Genomic DNA, 19,791 nt, shown 5'->3' on the forward strand with positions numbered 1-19,791 from the left:
TGCATGATGAAACGAGCATTAGCAATGCAATGGGTCTCGAATGTGCTCGAGTTAGAGCTATTAGTGTTGTAAATTACCAAACGGACTTTTCTTGCCACAAACTGAAATGAAAAGCGAGCCATTTCAAAATGCCATGAGCGCAAAAGAGACACAAAAGGAAAAAGACATTTGCTCACAGTCAAATGTATCAACAAACATGCAAGTATCCATGTAACAGGGGCAGTCTGCAAGGCGGTAACAAAACCGCCCCAAAGAGGGACAAACGTAAATCATTTACCAATGATAAAGGATTTTTGGAAGGCAAGTCCAAGAATGTATGACAGTGATCAGCGGGCGTGGTTAAAAGCCCACAATACTTGTAACAGGTCAAAGTGCTTGCGCGGTCGACCTAAAAACGAGAAAAAAGTAAATGCTGCCTCCAGCAGAAGTCTGCTGCCCTGTATGGCTGAGCACTACTGATCCTTGGCATTTGGGAGTTTTCCATTAGGTACCAGGCATATTCAGGGAGATTTGTGTACCGCTGGATGCTTTTTCAGACCCAGGTTTAAAGGATAAATCACCACCCAAAATAAGACATCATTGGTCCGACACAGTGGCTGACATAAGAAACAGGTCTACCACTAAGGACAAATAGGTACTTCACTTCAATGAATGATCACCATACAGCGAGGTCTGCAGATACTGGAGAAGTCAGACACAGAGGCCACAGTAAACACATATCATTACATTAATGAATTAAGAAGAGTTTGAAAAATTTATGTTTTTGAACCTACAACAACAACCACACACACACACACACACACACACTTATGTTAGGTAAGCACTAAAGAATTGAAGTAATTGCTGAACAAGTATCTATTGTTTCCAGAAATGATCAGGGATGTCAGAAACGTGTTGCTGTGGGGCAGGTAATTACCAGAATAAACAAGCATTTACAATGCAACGGGTCTTGCGCTTCTCCGAGTTAGAGCTATTAGCAGTTGTAATCTCCCAACCGGACTTTTCTTGAGTCATTAAATAGGGGGAAAAAAAAAAAAAAAAAAAAAAAACACATGCGAGATCACGCTGCCTACAAAATAAAGAGAAAAAGTAGTCCACAAACAGGACGGAAAACAGCAAGCCTTGTATGTTTTCAGTACTTTGTCGCTGAGCACGAGGAGGGCTAACCACTGGAAAAGGCAGGACGTATGCATGCCTTCCACTAATGAAAGCAAGCAGATTTGAAAAGGCAAGCCCACAATCCAATGAAAGACACTGAAGTGACATGGGCGGGGCTCCAAGCCCTTTTTAACTACTACAGCGTCATGCAAGCGATACGTATGCGCATGCTAAGCCGGCTCAACCCTAAAAACAAGATAATCCACGCATAAAGGATGGACGCTGCACCCTATGTTTGCTCTCTACATTGCAGAAATTACACAGCGTGAGGACAATTAGAGGAGCGACATCCTGTGAGCATGGACGTCACTTCATCAAAAAGCCAGTGGTAGCAGAAGTGACATCACGTGCCGTTTGACCTCCACTTTCACTCACACACATACATACAAATTCACACACACACACATTCTCACATGCAAGCATGCACACAACCTACATTTAAAAACATTGTTCCTACCACAGCTGCCATAGAGGGGCATTTTCCAGCTAATTGTACCTCATTTTATTACACTAATAGCGAAATTCACGAATAGAGTAATAAAAAAAAATAACAAAAATCAAAAAAAAAAAAAAAATAGAAAAAAAAGAGTGAAGTCCCAACTTACGCGCCCACAAGGATGAGCTGCCACTGTGTTCCTGGCACTGAATTTGCCAACTCTGCCGCCAGGGGTCGCTGCTTTCTAAAAGTATGAAGCACCTCAGATGGCACAAAGTGTGAAATGCCTACTGCAGATCCAAGGTATGCCTCAAAAACAACTAGGGATAGTAAGTCTTACATGGACTGATTAAAAGTAATCTGGACACTAAACTTCAAAGCAAATCCTCTGCTCACATCGAGCGTACACCAGGATACAAACTGTATCAGAGGGGTTAACACTTCTAAACCGAGTTAGGATTATTTAAACAACAATGATTTTTAACCAGCGAAAAATGAAAATAAGGTATTTGTGCAAGCCCAGCAAATTCAAATTTGCTTTACTGATTTCTTCATAACCTCGTAAGTAACTTAAAAGGACAAGGTAACACGAGGCTTTTTGCTGCTTCAATATACAGGGATTGGGGTAATCACCTCACAGACCTTCAGTCTGCTGGCTCACAGCCTTGTTGGGTCACTGCCGTTCAAAGGGCTTTTTTTTATTAAGTCTGCCAATGGACACGCGTTCTGTGCCAGTTCAGAAACATCATCGCTCTGCTTGGACAAGCACAGGGGTCACTTAATGCCAAGGACAGCAGCCGGGGTTGGAACCTCACTAGCACGACACCCTGCTACACAGAAGCATGCCAGGGGTGTACTGCTCTGCACATCCCACGGTCGCTGCACACACAATGAGCTGCGTCAATGTACTGCTGTGGAAAAGTTCCTGTGTTTTGTCGGCCCTGCTACAAACACTTCCACGTGTCAAGCATGCACTAACCAGTCATCCCCAACATTAACACGAATCATTGCTGCTCTGACATGGTAAGTCGTATCCCAGGAGACGATTTCTCTAAAAAAAGAAAACAGCGTTGCACAAGAGTATTGCACCGACTGTCTAGCCACCAACCAAAGTTCAAAGGATAGCCTCAGACAACCCTTCCCTAATCTGCACAATGGGTCGGTGTTGTGCTTACAGGTAGACATCCAACATGACACAGCATCTCTGTTGGTTAAAAAAAAATAATAATAATAATAATAACTATATATATATATATATGTTTCCTGCTAAATTTTGATACAAGTACCTCGTCATATCTGTACAGCGCGGTTTATTCAAACTCCATTCTGGTTAACTTTGGTCACAATTCGCTCCTTTACACGAAAGTCTCCAGAGCAATTAAAAAAAAAAAAAAAAAAAAAAAAAAAAACACAAAGCATTTCAAATCTCCGAAGACTATCCTTTTAAAATCGTGTCCGATATGTCCCCATCTGCAGCACATCGGCGCAAAGAGTTAAAGGCACTGATCGTCGACAGTTTTAAGAGACAATGGGGTGCAGCGGGGACTGCGCCGTAAACCAAACTGGAGTTCTTTATAACGGACCATCTTGGACTTTTCCTTCAGTTGAACAGGCCACGTACTTTCTGCAGTTCACTTATAAATCCCCTGCAGGAGGGGCGGGAGGAGGAGAGAGTAATTAAGAATGAGCAAGAGCACTTCAAGCAGGGCGCCTAAGAGCATCTTCTACTCTGATTTGGCGCTTCTTCTTTCACCCCCCGTTTTTTCCTTTATTCATTTCCACAAGTTCTAAGAGGCCCGAAACAAGTCAGATCGCCCCGACCACCTAAGATGCAGGTCTGAGTGGATTGTGAAGGAACTCAACTGGGGTGGGGTGGGGTGGGGGGTGTTAGTGAGAGAACTCCAGGGTGGGTGCGGTGAGGTTCCCACGAGAGCCCATGACCGGCTGGGCTTGGGTAGGGGGGCGGGGGGGGGGGGGGGGGGGGTTGTTGAGAGTCAAGTGTACGAACACCACAATTAGAAAAGTTCAGTTGGATTGTGTCTTTTAGAAAGTAGCCCACGGCAAGTTCGTGCAGCATTACCTTGGGCCTCAGAGTACAAACAGATGGGGTGCAAATGACCTGGATGAATGTGACCTAGAATAACCCCTGGATATCACGTAATCAAGTGACTATGAATTTTAGAAGTACGAAGATCAACGTACTAGGGTTGCTAGCATGCATTTTCCAACAATGATTTCCCGATAAGAAATATTGGTACAGCCTCAACTTTTGCCATATGCGATGCATTGCAAGCCTTTATTCAAGGAGAGGCGATCCCTTAAGGAACAAGCAAATAAGCAAAGGAAAGCACAGGCCATGTCCTTACAATGTGAGCTGGATTTTGCCATGCTTGCAAACGACAATTCGTACACCTTTAACATGGTTTCAGAGCAGCTACGAAGAAAGCAAACATGTGGGGTGGTTCTTGCCAAATACCATCAAAGTGATATTCGAAGCGGCCGAGAATAAAGTGGTCACTGTAGGAAGCGGGCCCTCTGTGGTATGTGAATACAGTGTAAAGGGTCCAGGGGATTCCGAGTGAGCGGGCAGGGCTATGCAATCCCAAAGTGCTCTATTTAGGGGTAGTGTGGTCAGCAGCCTTAACACAGAAGTGCAAGACATCTACAAATATAATAGTCAGTCAATACGACTGAAGAAGGAGAACTACACCAATTAATAAAAATAGCAAGTATCTTTAAATATGTTTAGGTATCAGATAAATCGTTTAGGTAAGTACGTTTTTAAATAGGAATTATTTTCTTTAAAACGTAGACACTGCAATTTGAGTTCTGCAATGTTTTGCTATGGGAGAAAAAAACAAGTTCTGCAAACAGGGAGAGTATAGCGACTTACAAGACCAATCTGATGGGGTTAACCCAAGTAGGGGGTAAGGTCAAAAGGCAGCACCGACAGTTCACCCTTTGTGGCACGGGGGCAGCCGGATGCAAAGTGCAAAACAGCACTGCGTGCCCAATGTGTTCCTGGGGAGATTGGTCACTGCAGAAAGAGGCTGCAGGTTCTGGTCAGGAGGCCAGTCCGGCTGAACCAACAACAGGGCTCAGGCTCCACGATGCTCAGGCACCTTTGGTTCTCTTCAGCATGGCTCAGGGGCAACGGGTGCAGGCGTCCTTAGGTGTCATTTTTCTCCTGACTGGAGAAGTCGCGCTAGAGGGGGGGGGGCTGTGTGCAGAGGCTGCAGGAGTCGTCGGGGAGTCCAGGAGGGGTGAAACCAGAATTAACTGACTCTGGAATCTTGTTGGCAACTGTGGTCCACTTCAACTTGGGTCGGAGACTGCCGGTGCAGTGGTGACTTCAGGTGTTTGGTTTTGGCAGTTCGAGGCTTCAGAGTCCCTGCTTTGGAGGATGTTGGAGAAAAGGTCGCTGTTCATAGGCGATCTTGAGTCTTCTTTCAATGGCAGGCAGTCCTTTCGGGTTTCTAGAGTCACAGCTGCAGGATGAGTAGACTTAACAAGGGATGCGGACAGGTGGGAGGGGGTTGGAACCGGGTCGGCGGCTTCTTTTCTCCTCTTCTGCTGTTGCAGCTCTTCACTGTCCTTTGTCTTCTTAGTCACCAGGATCTTCTTCTCTGGTGCCCGGGGCTCCCCTAAATAATGTATTTAGTGGTGTGTAGGGTGGTAGCCAATCTGCTATTGACCCTTGGGGTCACTACGCCCCCTTTATGACCACTTCCTGTGGGAAGTGGGCATAACCCTGACCCACAATTCTTAAGTCTACCATCACAAATAGGCTACTTCTGAAAAATCGTGTCCTAGCCTGGAGGTGGCTAGCCTAACTGACTAGCTAATCTTCCTGCCTGCCCAGGTGCCTAATGGGCTCTGGACAGGAGGGTGTCTTCCTCTCCTGTGAGGGGAGCCAGATTTGCATTTCAAAAGTGGCAGCCTTTTGAGACTTGCCTTCCTTAGGAAGGCTAATCAGCAGGTCATCCTGTGGGAGGGAGTGTTACACCCTCTTACCGGACAGGCTTTTGTTTTGGGCCTCCCAAGAGCAGAAGGCTCTCACCCTAGGGATCCAGAACAGTGTCTAGCGAGGCAGGCTGGCAGAAACTGGTCAGTGAGCACACCAGAGGGTAGGGTTTCAGGATCACCTCTAAGGTGCCCTCTGGTGACATGAACTGGTAAATCAAACACGGGCATCAGTGTGTGTTCACCAATACTAGAAGTTTGATACCAAACATCCCTATCTTCAGTGAAGCCATCATGTACTTGGGGAACTTGTATTGATCAAAGTCCAGCACGTGCATTTAAAATCCCTAGCACTTAATATCTTTGCGAATTAACAAAGACATATCATGGGGATACCTGCTCGTGCACATATGCACTATAATGCACTCTGTCTTCGGGCTGCAAGTCCTGCTAGAGGGGTGGCATACATATATTGCATGCAGTGTTAGAGAACATGGCACACAGGCTGTTTGCCATATCCTGTTTTCACTTTTGTCTGCCCCATGACATGCAGCCTGTCGTGTACTTGGTGGGAAGTGCCTTAGGGTGGTACAATTTGTGCTCCAGCCCTGAGGGACGCTCTTTAGTACCCCAGGCCCCAGTTATCAGGGATGCTATTCACTAGGGACTTAGAGGGTGCTAAAGGTTTCGCCAATTTTAAAAAACTGTGCAGTTTTGGGAAAGAGATCTGGCACTGGGGACCTGGTTAGTAGGAACCCAGTGCACTTTCAGTCAAAATCGCATCAGATACCAGGAAAAATGTAGGGGGAGTAAACATGTCAAAAAGAGGCACTTTCCTAAAGTCACCCAGCCTGATTCAATCAGAGATGTGTCCCCTAAACTACACAGGGCTTTATGAAACAATGGATAAGCCTACCCCTGAGAGTATCAAAGAATTTCTGTACCCAACACAGCTACCAGTCGTAACAAGTAATCGGCAAGCTGCTGCAGGTGTCCTCATTACTTTAGCTGAGGTAAAGAGTGCAATAAAAACATCTGAGAATGAGAAGGCCTGCCGGAGCGATGGCCTACCTGCTGAAGTTTACAAGCTATTCGAAAATCAAGTAGCAAATGTTTTAGTGACTCTTTTCAATGAAATGCTATAAGGCTGTGATTTGCCAAGCTCACTTACTGAAGCATTTATTGTAAGCTTCCTAAGAAAGGACAAACCAGACCTCCTCTAAGGTGATTGGAGCACCGTCTTGAACTAGACACATTGACACAAGTATGGATACCATTACTTATAATCAAGATGAGGTCCTTGTATTATCAATATTGAAAAACAACCATTCCCCAGGTCGTTGCTTGTTCGGATGGACCTCGGTACCCTCTGTTCGGGTCAAAACGTCAGTTTAATAAGACAGACCTCTCACGCTGCGTTTTGAATGAAGAAAAACTATTGTAATGATAAATGTATCCAAGTTTTAATAAGAGGCTGTCTTTATGAGACACACCAGAGACTATATAAATACCAGCAATTCCTTGATTGCTTTTTGATGTGGTGTCTCGTTCACTTGCGGTGCACTTTTTCCTCACTATTCTGCTTTGCAGTATGATTACACAAAGAATATCCTATGCTATAGAATGTTTGCTTACAATAGTAAAAGTTTGTGTTACACACGTTTGGGCACTGGTTTTAGTGGACCAAATTAGGATGCTTATGACAGACAATTTACCGTCTTTATTCAAAGTTTGTGAGATGATTAAGTCAGTAGCAAGATAGTTTTCTGCTATAATATGAAACATGTTTTCAAAGTGAGTTTCACATGAGTATCAAATCAAATCAAATCATTAACATTTATAAAGCGCGCTACTCACCCGTGCGGGTCTCAAGGCGCTAGGGGGAAAGGCGGGGGGGTTACTGCTGCTCGAAAAGCCAGGTTTTGAGGAGTCTCCGGAATGCGGAGTGGTCCTGAGGCTGGTTGGGAGGGTGTTCCAGGTCTTGGCTGCCAGGAAGGAGAAGGACCTCCCACCCGCCGTGGAGCGGCGGATGCGAGGGACGGCAGCGAGTGCGAGGCCAGAGGAACGGAGGAGACGGGTGGGGGCGTAGAAGCTGAGGTGACGATTGAGCTATTCCGGTCCCTTGTTGTGGAGGGCTTTGTGTGCGTGGGTGAGAAGTCAGAAGGTGATCCTTTTGCTGACTGGGAGCCAATGCAGGTGTCTCAGGTGTGCAGAGATCTGGCTGTTGCGGGGTACGTCGAGGATGAGGCGGGCCGAGGCGTTTTGAATACGTTGCAGGCGTTTTTGGAGTTTGGCGGTGGTCCCAGCGTAGAGGGTGTTGCCGTAGTCCAGGCGGCTCGTGACGAGGGCGTGGGTCACGGTTTTTCTAGTGTCGGCGGGGATCCAGCGGAAGATCTTGCGGAGCATGCGGAGGGTGAGGAAGCAGGCGGAGGACACGGCGTTGACTTGCTTGGTCATGGTGAGTAGAGGGTCCAAGATGAAGCCAAGGTTGCGGGCATGGTCTGCGGGGGTCTGTGCCGTGCCGTGCCGAGGGCCACCAGGAGTCGTCCCAAGCGGACGGGGTGTTGCCGAGGATGAGGACTTCCGTTTTGTCAGAGTTCAGCTTTCGGCGGCTGAGCCTCATCCAGTCTGCGATGTCCTTCATGCCCTCTTGTAGGTTGGTCTTGGCGCTGGCGGGGTCTTTGGTGAGGGAGAGAATAAGTTGGGTGTCGTCGGCGTAGGAGGTGATGATGATGTGCTTGCGTACGATGTCGGCGAGGGGGCTCATGTAGACATTGAAGAGTGTCGGGCTAAGCGATGAGCCTTGAGGTACGCCGCAGATGATCTCGGTGGGGTCTGAGCGAAACGGTGGGAGGTAAACTCTTTGAGATCGGTTTGAGAGGATGGAGGCGATCCAGTCCAGGGCCTGGCCTTGGATACCGGTGGAGCGGAGGCGGGTAATTAGGGTGCAGTGACAGACGGTGTAGAAGGCAGCCGAGAGGTCGAGGAGGATGAGGGCGACTGTTTCACCGTTGTCCATCAGAGTTCTGATGTCGTCTGTAACTGAGATGAGGGCGGTTTCTGTGCTGTGGTTGGTTCAGAATCCGGTTTGTGAAGGATCGAGCAGGTTGTTGTCTTCCAGGAAGGTGGTCAGCTGTTTGTTGACGGTCTTCTCTATTACCTTGGCGGGGAAGGGGAGGAGCGAGATGGGGCGGAAATTTTTCAGGTCGCTCGGATCAGCCGTAGGTTTCTTTAGTAGGGCGTTGACTTCGGAGTGTTTCCAGCATTCGGGGAAGGTAGCAGAAGAAAATGAAGAGTTGATGACGGCCTGGAGGTGCGGGGCGATGATGACGTCGGCTTTATTGAAGATGAAGTGAGGGCAGGGGTCCGATGGGGCGCCGGAGTGGATAGAGTTCATGGTGGTTTTGGTTTCTTCAGTGTTGATGTGGGTCCAGTCGTTGAGGGCGATGGTCGGGGTTCGGTGATGCTTGGTTGGGTCTGGTGTCCGAAGCTGTCGTGGAGGTCGCTGATCTTGCAATGGAAGAAGGTGGCGAGGGAGTTGCACAAGTCTTGTGAGGGCGTGACGGCGGAGAACTCTTTGACGATGCTAAAAAGTTCTCTGCTGTTGTGGCTGTTTTTGTCCAGTCTGTCTGTGAAGAAGTTCCTTTTGGCAGCGCGGATCAGGTGGTGGTGTTCGCAGGTTGCATTTTTTAAGGGCCGTCATGTTGTCGGCGGTGTGGTCCTTGCGCCAGGCCTTCGAGGGCGCGACAGGTTTTCTTTGATTCTTTGAGGGTGTCAGAGAACCAGAGAGGTTTTTTGGTGATGGCCTGTTGATGCATGCGTCTGAGGGGGGCAAGGTTGTCTGCGCAGTTGGAGATCTAGTTCGAGAGGCCGAGGGCTGCGTCGTTCGGGTCGGTGGTGAGGGTGGGTTGGTTGACGGCGAGTGCGGAGAAGAGTTGTTCTTCGGTGTAAGGAAATGCCTCCTTGGCATGGTTGCCCCCTGACTTTTTGCCTTTGCTGATGCTATGTTTACAATTGAAAGTGTGCTGAGGCCTGCTAACCAGGCCCCAGCGTTCTTTCCCTAACCTGTACTTTTGTATCCACAATTGGCAGACCCTGGCATCCAGATAAGTCCCTTGTAACTGGTACTTCTAGTACCAAGGGCCCTGATGCCAAGGAAGGTCTCTAAGGGCTGCAGCATGTCTTATGCCACCCTGGAGACCTCTCACTCAGCACAGACACACTGCTTGCCAGCTTGTGTGTGCTAGTGAGGACAAAACGAGTAAGTCGACATGGCACTCCCCTCAGGGTGCCATGCCAGCCTCTCACTGCCTATGCAGTATAGGTAAGACACCCCTCTAGCAGGCCTTACAGCCCTAAGGCAGGGTGCACTATACCATAGGTGAGGGTACCAGTGCATGAGCATGGTACCCCTACAGTGTCTAAACAAAACCTTAGACATTGTAAGTGCAGGGTAGCCATAAGAGTATATGGTCTGGGAGTCTGTCAAACACGAACTCCACAGCACCATAATGGCTACACTGAAAACTGGGAAGTTTGGTATCAAACTTCTCAGCACAATAAATGCACACTGATGCCAGTGTACATTTTATTGCAAAATACACCCCAGAGGGCACCTTAGAGGTGCCCCCTGAAACTTAACCGACTGTCTGTGTAGGCTGACTAGTTCCAGCAGCCTGCCACACCAGAGACATGTTGCTGGCCCCATGGGGAGAGTGCCTTTGTCACTCTGAGGCCAGTAACAAAGCCTGCACTGGGTGGAGATGCTAACACCTCCCCCAGGCAGGAACTGTGACACCTGGCGGTGAGCCTCAAAGGCTCCCCCCTTTGTCACAGCCCAGCAGGGCACTCCAGCTTAGTGGAGTTGCCCGCCCCCTCCGGCCACGGCCCCCACTTTTGGCGGCAAGGCTGGAGGGAACAAAGAAAGCAACCAGGAGGAGTCACTGGCCAGTCAGGACAGCCCCTAAGGTGTCCTGAGCTGAGGTGACTCTGACTTTTAGAAATCCTCCATCTTGCAGATGGAGGATTCCCCCAATAGGGTTAGGATTGTGACCCCCTCCCCTTGGGAGGAGGCACAAAGAGGGTGTACCCACCCTCAGGGCTAGTAGCCATTGGCTACTAACCCCCCAGACCTAAACGCGCCCTTAAATTGAGTATTTAAGGGCTACCGTGAACCCTAGAAAATTAGATTCCTGCAACTACAAGAAGAAGGACTGCCTAGCTGAAAACCCCTGCAGAGGAAGACCAGAAGACGACAACTGCCTTGGCTCCAGAAACTCACCGGCCTGTCTCCTGCCTTCCAAAGATCCTGCTCCAGCGACGCCTTCCAAAGGGACCAGCGACCTCGACATCCTCTGAGGACTGCCCCTGCTTCGAAAAGACAAGAAACTCCCGAGGACAGCGGACCTGCTCCAAGAAAGGCTGCAACTTTGTTTCCAGCAGCCTTGAAAGAACCCTGCAAGCTCCCCGCAAGAAGCGTGAGACTTGCAACACTGCACCCGGCGACCCCGACTCGGCTGGTGGAGATCCAACACCTCAGGAGGGACCCCAGGACTACTCTGATACTGTGAGTACCAAAACCTGTCCCCCCTGAGCACCCACAGCGCCGCCTGCAGAGGGAATCCCGAGGCTTCCCCTGACCGCGACTCCTTGAATCCAAAACCCGACGCCTGGGAGAGACCCTGCACCCGCAGCCCCCAGGACCTGAAGGACCGGACTTTCACTGGAGAAGTGACCCCCAGGAGTCCCTCTCCCTTGCCCAAGTGGAGGTTTCCCCGAGGAACCCCCCCCTTGCCTGCCTGCAGCGCTGAAGAGATCCCTAGATCTCCCATAGACTAACACTACAAACCCGGCGCTTGTTCTAACACTGCACCCGGCTGCCCCCGCGCCGCTGAGGGTGAAATTCCTGTGTGGGCTTGTGTCCCCCCCCGGTGCCCTACAAAACCCCCCTGGTCTGCCCTCCGAAGACGCGGGTACTTACCTGCTGGCAGACTGGAACCAGGGCACCCCCTTCTCCATTGAAGCCTATGTGTTTGGGCACCACTTTGAACTCTGCACCTGACCGGCCCTGAGCTGCTGATGTGGTAACTTTGGGGTTGCTCTGAACCCCCAACGGTGGGCTACTTTGGACCAAGAACTGAACCCTGTAAGTGTCTTACTTACCTGGTAAAACTAACAAAAACTTACCTCCCCCAGGAACTGTGAAAATTGCACTGTGTCCACTTTTAAAGTAGCTATTTGTCAATAACTTGAAAAGTATACATGCAATTGAAATAATTCAAAGTTCCTAATGTACTTACCTGCAATACCTTTCGAACAAGATATTACATGTTAAATGTGAACCTGTGGTTCTTAAAATAAACTAAGAAAAGATATTTTTCTATAACAAAACCTATTGGCTGGATTTGTCTCTGAGTGTGTGTACCTCATTTATTGTCTATGTGTATGTACAACAAATGCTTAACACTACTCCTTGGATAAGCCTACTGCTCGACCACACTACCACAAAATAGAGCATTAGTATTATCTATTTTTACCACTATTTTACCTCTAAGGGGAACCCTTGGACTCTGTGCATGCTATTCCTTACTTTGAAATAGCACATACAGAGCCAACTTCCTACATTGGTGGATCAGCGGTGGGGTACAAGACTTTGCATTTGCTGGACTACTCAGCCAATACCTGATCACACGACAAATTCCAAAATTGTCATTAGAAATTGATTTTTGCAATTTGAAAAGTTTTCTAAATTCTTAAAAGACCTGCTAGGGCCTTGTGTTAGATCCTGTTTAGCATTTCTTTTAGAGTTTAAAAGTTTGTAAAAGTTTGAATTAAATTCTAGAACCAGTTGTAGATTCTTAAAAAGTATTCCAACTTTTAGAAGCAAAATGTCTAGCACAGATGTGACTGTGGTGGAACTCGACACCACACCTTACCTCCATCTTAAGATGAGGGAGCTAAGGTCACTCTGTAAAATAAAGAAAATAACAATGGGCCCCAAACCTACCAAAATACAGCTCCAGGAGCTTTTGGCAGAGTTTGAAAAGGCCAACCCCTCTGAGGGTGGCAACTCAGAGGAAGAGGATAGTGACTTGGAGGAAAATTCCCCCCTACCAGTCCTATCTAGGGAGAACAGGGTCCCTCAAACCCTGACTCCAAAAATAATAGTCAGAGATGCTGGTTCCCTCACAGGAGAGACCAACACCTCTGAAATCACTGAGGATAACTCCAGTGAAGAGGACATCCAGTTAGCCAGGATGGCCAAAAGATTGGCTTTGGAAAGACAGATCCTAGCCATAGAGAGGGAAAGACAAGAGATGGGCCTAGGACCCATCAATGGTGGCAGCAACATACATAGGGTCAGAGATTCTCCTGACATGTTGAAAATCCCTAAAGGGATTGTAACTAAATATGAAGATGGTGATGACATCACCAAATGGTTCACAGCTTTTGAGAGGGCTTGTGTAACCAGAAAAGTGAACAGATCTCACTGGGGTGCTCTCCTTTGGGAAATGTTCACAGGAAAGTGTAGGGATAGACTCCTCACACTCTCTGGACAAGATGCAGAATCTTATGACCTCATGAAGGGTACCCTGATTAAGGGCTTTGGATTCTCCACTGAGGAGTATAGGATTAGATTCAGGGGGGCTCAAAAATCCTCGAGCCAGACCTGGGTTGACTTTGTAGACTACTCAGTAAAAACACTAGATGGTTGGATTCAAGGCAGTGGTGTAAGTAATTATGATGGGCTGTACAATTTATTTGTGAAAGAACACCTGTTAAGTAATTGTTTCAATGATAAACTGCATCAGCATCTGGTAGACCTAGGACCAATTTCTCCCCAAGAATTGGGAAAGAAGGCGGACCATTGGGTCAAGACAAGGGTGTCCAAAACTTCCACAGGGAGTGACCAAAAGAAAGGGGTCACAAAACCTCCCCAGGGGAAAGGTGGTGAGACAGCCAAAAAGAAAAATAGTCAAGAGTCTTCTAAAGGCCCCCAAAAACCTGCACAGGAGGGTGGGCCCAGAGCCTCTTCACAAAACAATCCTGGGTACAAGGGTAAAAACTTTGATCCCAAAAAGGCCTGGTGTCGAAACTGTAGTCAGTCTGGACACCAAACTGGAGACAAGGCCTGTCCCAAGAAAAGTTCCACTCCAAACTCCAATCCAGGTAACACTGGAATGGCTAGTCTCCAAGTGGGATCAACAGTGTGCCCAGAGCAAATCAGGGTCCACACTGAAGCTACTCTAGTCTCTGAGGGTGGGGTGGATTTAGTCACACTAGCTGCCTGGCCCCCTAACATGCAAAAATACAGGCAGCAGCTCTTTATTAATGTGACAAGTGTAGAGGGCCTGAGGGATACAGGTGCCAGTGTCACCATGGTGACAGAAACTGGTTTCCCCTGGCCAATACCCGACTGGAAAAACTTATACAGTCACCAATGCTGACAATCAAACTAAAGCACATCCCATGGCAATGGTAACTTTAGAATGGGGAGGGGTCAATGGCCTGAAACAGGTGGTGGTCTCCTCAAACATCCCAGTAGACTGTCTGCTTGGAAATGACCTGGAGTCCTCAGCATGGGCTGAGGTAGAACTAAAAACCCATGCAGCCATGCTGGGTATCCCTGAACTGGTGTGTGTAAAAACAAGAGTGCAATGCAAGGCACAGGGTGAAAAAGTAGAACTGGAGTCTGGAAAAATGGCCCAGCCTACCAAGAGAAAAGGAAAGTCAGTTGGGAAACCAACTGCAACACAGTCAGAAAAAGGGAACCTCTCTTCTCAGGAAGAAGTTCTGCCCTCTGAGGGAACTGAGCCTTTGGAGCTTGAACCTTATCAGGTTGAGCTCTTAGGCCCAGGGGGACCCTCAAGGGAGGAGCTGTGTAAGGGACAAGAAACCTGTCCCTCTCTTGAAGGCCTTAGGCAGCAAGCTGCTGAAGAGTCCAAGGGCAAGAAAAATGGAACACATAGGGTCTATTGGGAAGATGGACTCCTGTACACTGAGGCCAGAGACCCCAAACCTGGTGCCACTAGGAGAGTGGTAGTGCCTCAGTCGTTCAGAGAGTTTATTCTGACCTTAGCCCATGATATTCCCCTTGCTGGGCATTTGGGACAAACCAAGACGTGGGAGAGGTTAGTCAACCACTTCTACTGGCCCAATATGTCCCAGAAGGTTAAGGAGTTTTGCCTCTCCTGCCCCACCTGTCAATCCAGTGGTAAGACAGGTGGGCACCCAAAGGCCCCCCTCATTCCACTTCCAGTGGTGGGGGTCCCCTTTGAAAGAGTGGGTGTGGACATAGTTGGTCCACTGGAACCTCCCACAGCCTCAGGAAATATGTACATCCTAGTAGTAGTGGATCATGCTACTAGGTATCCTGAAGCTATTCCCCTTAGGTCGACTACTGCCCCTGCAGTAGCCAAGGCCCTCATTGGTATCTTTACCAGAGTGGGTTTCCCGAAGGAGGTGGTGTCTGACAGAGGTACCAACTTCATGTCAGCATACCTAAAACACATGTGGAATGAGTGTGGAGTGACTTACAAATTCACTACACCATACCATCCACAAACGAATGGCTTAGTTGAGAGATTCAACAAGACATTAAAGGGCATGATCATGGGGCTCCCAGAAAAACTCAAAAGGAGATGGGATGTCCTCTTGCCATGTCTGCTTTTCGCTTACAGAGAGGTACCACAGAAGGGAGTAGGATTCTCACCCTTTGAACTTCTGTTTGGTCATCCTGTAAGGGGACCACTTGCTCTTGTTAAAGAAGGCTGGGAGAGACCTCTTCATGAGCCTAAACAAGACATAGTGGACTATGTACTTGGCCTTCGCTCTAGAATGGCAGAGTACATGGAAAAGGCAACCAAAAACCTTGAGGCCAGCCAACAGCTCCAGAAGTTTTGGTATGACCAAAAGGCTGCACTGGTTGAGTTCCAACCAGGGCAGAAAGTCTGGGTTCTGGAGCCTGTGGCTCCCAGGGCACTCCAGGACAAATGGAGTGGCCCTTACCCAGTGCTAGAAAGGAAGAGTCAGGTCACCTACCTGGTGGACCTGGGCACAAGCAGGAGCCCCAAGAGGGTGATCCATGTGAACCGCCTTAAGCTCTTCCATGACAGGGCTGATGTAAATCTGTTGATGGTAACAGATGAGGATCAGGAGGCAGAGAGTGAACCTCTCCCTGATCTTCTGTCATCAGACCCAAAAGATGGCTCAGTAGATGGAGTGATCTACTCAGACACCCTCTCTGGCCAACAGCAAGCTGATTGTAGGAGAGTCCTACAACAGTTTCCTGAACTCTTCTCCTTAACCCCTGGTCAGACACACCTGTGTACCCATGATGTGGACACAGGAGACAGCATGCCTGTCAAGAACAAAATCTTTAGACAATCTGACCATGTTAAGGAAAGCATCAAGGTGGAAGTCCACAAGATGCTGGAATTGGGAGTAATTGAGCGCTCTGACAGCCCCTGGGCTAGCCCAGTGGTCTTAGTCCCCAAACCTCACACCAAAGATGGAAAGAAAGAGATGAGGTTTTGTGTGGACTACAGAGGGCTCAATTCTGTCACCAAGACAGATGCTCATCCAATTCCTAGAGCTGATGAGCTCATAGATAAATTAGGTGCTGCCAAATTCTTAAGTACCTTTGACTTGACAGCAGGGTACTGGCAAATAAAAATGGCACCTGGAGCAAAAGAGAAAACAGCATTCTCCACACCTGATGGGCATTATCAGTTTACTGTTATGCCCTTTGGTTTAAAGAATGCCCCTGCCACCTTCCAAAGGTTGGTGAATCAAGTCCTTGCTGGCTTGGAGTCCTTTAGCACAGCTTATCTTGATGATATTGCTGTCTTTAGCTCCACCTGGCAGGATCACCTGGTCCACCTGAGGAAGGTTTTGAAGGCTCTGCAATCTGCAGGCCTCTCTATCAAGGCATCCAAATGCCAGATAGGGCAGGGAACTGTGGTTTACTTGGGCCACCTTGTAGGTGGAGGCCAAGTTCAGCCACTCCAACCCAAGATCCAGACTATTCTGGACTGGGTAGCTCCAAAAACCCAGACTCAAGTCAGGGCATTCCTTGGCTTGACTGGGTATTACAGGAGGTTTGTGAAGGGATATGGATCCATTGTGACAGCCCTCACTGAACTCACCTCCAAGAAAATGCCCAAGAAAGTGAACTGGACTGTGGAATGCCAACAGGCCTTTGACACCCTGAAACAAGCAATGTGCTCAGCACCAGTTCTAAAAGCTCCAGATTATTCTAAGCAGTTCATTGTGCAGACAGATGCCTCTGAACATGGGATAGGGGCAGTTTTGTCCCAAACAAATGATGATGGCCTTGACCAGCCTGTTGCTTTCATTAGCAGGAGGTTACTCCCCAGGGAGCAGCGTTGGAGTGCCATTGAGAGGGAGGCCTTTGCTGTGGTTTGGTCCCTGAAGAAGCTGAGACCATACCTCTTTGGGACTCACTTCCTAGTTCAAACTGACCACAGACCTCTCAAATGGCTGATTCAAATGAAAGGTGAAAATCCTAAACTGTTGAGGTGGTCCATCTCCCTACAGGGAATGGACTTTATAGTGGAACACAGACCTGGGACTGCCCATGCCAATGCAGATGGCCTTTCCAGGTTCTTCCACTTAGAAAATGAAGACTCTCTTGGGAAAGGTTAGTCTCATCCTCTTTCGTTTGGGGGGGGGGGGGGGGGTTGTGTAAGGAAATGCCTCCTTGGCATGGTTGCCCCCTGACTTTTTGCCTTTGCTGATGCTATGTTTACAATTGAAAGTGTGCTGAGGCCTGCTAACCAGGCCCCAGCACCAGTGTTCTTTCCCTAACCTGTACTTTTGTATCCACAATTGGCAGACCCTGGCATCCAGATAAGTCCCTTGTAACTGGTACTTCTAGTACCAAGGGCCCTGATGCCAAGGAAGGTCTCTAAGGGCTGCAGCATGTCTTATGCCACCCTGGAGACCTCTCACTCAGCACAGACACACTGCTTGCCAGCTTGTGTGTGCTAGTGAGGACAAAACGAGTAAGTCGACATGGCACTCCCCTCAGGGTGCCATGCCAGCCTCTCACTGCCTATGCAGTATAGGTAAGACACCCCTCTAGCAGGCCTTACAGCCCTAAGGCAGGGTGCACTATACCATAGGTGAGGGTACCAGTGCATGAGCATGGTACCCCTACAGTGTCTAAACAAAACCTTAGACATTGTAAGTGCAGGGTAGCCATAAGAGTATATGGTCTGGGAGTCTGTCAAACACGAACTCCACAGCACCATAATGGCTACACTGAAAACTGGGAAGTTTGGTATCAAACTTCTCAGCACAATAAATGCACACTGATGCCAGTGTACATTTTATTGCAAAATACACCCCAGAGGGCACCTTAGAGGTGCCCCCTGAAACTTAACCGACTGTCTGTGTAGGCTGACTAGTTCCAGCAGCCTGCCACACCAGAGACATGTTGCTGGCCCCATGGGGAGAGTGCCTTTGTCACTCTGAGGCCAGTAACAAAGCCTGCACTGGGTGGAGATGCTAACACCTCCCCCAGGCAGGAACTGTGACACCTGGCGGTGAGCCTCAAAGGCTCCCCCCTTTGTCACAGCCCAGCAGGGCACTCCAGCTTAGTGGAGTTGCCCGCCCCCTCCGGCCACGGCCCCCACTTTTGGCGGCAAGGCTGGAGGGAACAAAGAAAGCAACCAGGAGGAGTCACTGGCCAGTCAGGACAGCCCCTAAGGTGTCCCGAGCTGAGGTGACTCTGACTTTTAGAAATCCTCCATCTTGCAGATGGAGGATTCCCCCAATAGGGTTAGGATTGTGACCCCCTCCCCTTGGGAGGAGGCACAAAGAGGGTGTACCCACCCTCAGGGCTAGTAGCCATTGGCTACTAACCCCCCAGACCTAAACACGCCCTTAAATTTAGTATTTAAGGGCTACCCTGAACCCTAGAAAATTAGATTCCTGCAACTACAAGAAGAAGGACTGCCTAGCTGAAAACCCCTGCAGAGGAAGACCAGAAGACGACAACTGCCTTGGCTCCAGAAACTCACCGGCCTGTCTCCTGCCTTCCAAAGATCCTGCTCCAGCGACGCCTTCCAAAGGGACCAGCGACCTCGACATCCTCTGAGGACTGCCCCTGCTTCGAAAAGACAAGAAACTCCCGAGGACAGCGGACCTGCTCCAAGAAAGGCTGCAACTTTGTTTCCAGCAGCCTTGAAAGAACCCTGCAAGCTCCCCGCAAGAAGCGTGAGACTTGCAACACTGCACCCGGCGACCCCGACTCGGCTGGTGGAGATCCAACACCTCAGGAGGGACCCCAGGACTACTCTGATACTGTGAGTACCAAAACCTGTCCCCCCTGAGCACCCACAGCGCCGCCTGCAGAGGGAATCCCGAGGCTTCCCCTGACCGCGACTCCTTGAATCCAAAACCCGACGCCTGGGAGAGACCCTGCACCCGCAGCCCCCAGGACCTGAAGGACCGGACTTTCACTGGAGAAGTGACCCCCAGGAGTCCCTCTCCCTTGCCCAAGTGGAGGTTTCCCCGAGGAACCCCCCCCCTTGCCTGCCTGCAGCGCTGAAGAGATCCCTAGATCTCCCATAGACTAACACTACAAACCCGGCGCTTGTTCTAACACTGCACCCGGCTGCCCCCGCGCCGCTGAGGGTGAAATTCCTGTGTGGGCTTGTGTCCCCCCCCGGTGCCCTACAAAACCCCCCTGGTCTGCCCTCCGAAGACGCGGGTACTTACCTGCTGGCAGACTGGAACCAGGGCACCCCCTTCTCCATTGAAGCCTATGTGTTTGGGCACCACTTTGAACTCTGCACCTGACCGGCCGTGAGCTGCTGATGTGGTAACTTTGGGGTTGCTCTGAACCCCCAACGGTGGGCTACTTTGGACCAAGAACTGAACCCTGTAAGTGTCTTACTTACCTGGTAAAACTAACAAAAACTTACCTCCCCCAGGAACTGTGAAAATTGCACTAAGTGTCCACTTTTAAAGTAGCTATTTGTCAATAACTTGAAAAGTATACATGCAATTGAAATGATTCAAAGTTCCTAATGTACTTACCTGCAATACCTTTCGAACAAGATATTACATGTTAAATTTGAACCTGTGGTTCTTAAAATAAACTAAGAAAAGATATTTTTCTATAACAAAACCTATTGGCTGGATTTGTCTCGGAGTGTGTGTACCTCATTTATTGTCTATGTGTATGTACAACAAATGCTTAACAC

At 48.9% G+C, this 19,791-nt stretch overlaps 1 protein-coding gene across 1 annotated transcript in view; it reads right to left on the reverse strand.

Annotated features, from left to right (window-relative positions):
* The window catches only part of GOT2 (glutamic-oxaloacetic transaminase 2), a 217,982-nt gene that overhangs the window by 179,470 nt on the left and 18,721 nt on the right, over nt 1-19,791 (reverse strand). The window lies entirely within an intron of this gene.

The sequence above is a fragment of the Pleurodeles waltl genome, chromosome 12 (genome assembly GCF_031143425.1).
Source record: "Pleurodeles waltl isolate 20211129_DDA chromosome 12, aPleWal1.hap1.20221129, whole genome shotgun sequence".
Lineage (NCBI taxonomy): Eukaryota > Metazoa > Chordata > Amphibia > Caudata > Salamandridae > Pleurodeles > Pleurodeles waltl.